Source organism: Sinocyclocheilus anshuiensis, unplaced genomic scaffold, assembly GCF_001515605.1.
Source record: "Sinocyclocheilus anshuiensis isolate Anshui unplaced genomic scaffold, SAMN03320099.WGS_v1.1 scaffold860, whole genome shotgun sequence".
Taxonomy (NCBI): domain Eukaryota; kingdom Metazoa; phylum Chordata; class Actinopteri; order Cypriniformes; family Cyprinidae; genus Sinocyclocheilus; species Sinocyclocheilus anshuiensis.
Window position 1 is genome coordinate 885,859 of NW_015548288.1, and position 447 is coordinate 886,305.

A 447-nucleotide genomic window follows, 5' to 3' on the forward strand; every position below is an offset into this window, starting at 1 on the left:
TTTAAACTTTTAGAAAACACGTCGCAAATTTGTGGAGGTTTATTCCTTTTCACTGCGTCTCATATGTTTTTTAATGCAGTCTGTGTTAATGGCGCTTCGGCTTTTTGGATTAAGCAATGCATACATACATTATGCTGATTTGTACTATTGTTTATGCAATTTACGAAATTATATTAGATTTTTATGAGTTAATTTAGACGTAATGCACGTTTTTTTAATAGAGTTACTTCCTTGCGTTGACTATTTAAATGCGCTGCATTATTTTGCTCATTGCGCCCTCCTGTGGCCTCGGGAGACGAGCCAAAAGTTTCCTTCTGACATATTTAATCTGCATATAAAACATTAGAAATTAGATATTTGTTACATTTTTATTTTGTATTTAACTGTTAAAACAAAAAATATTTGTTGTTTGTCTCAATAAATTAGGTTAATTAAAAAAAAAAATGG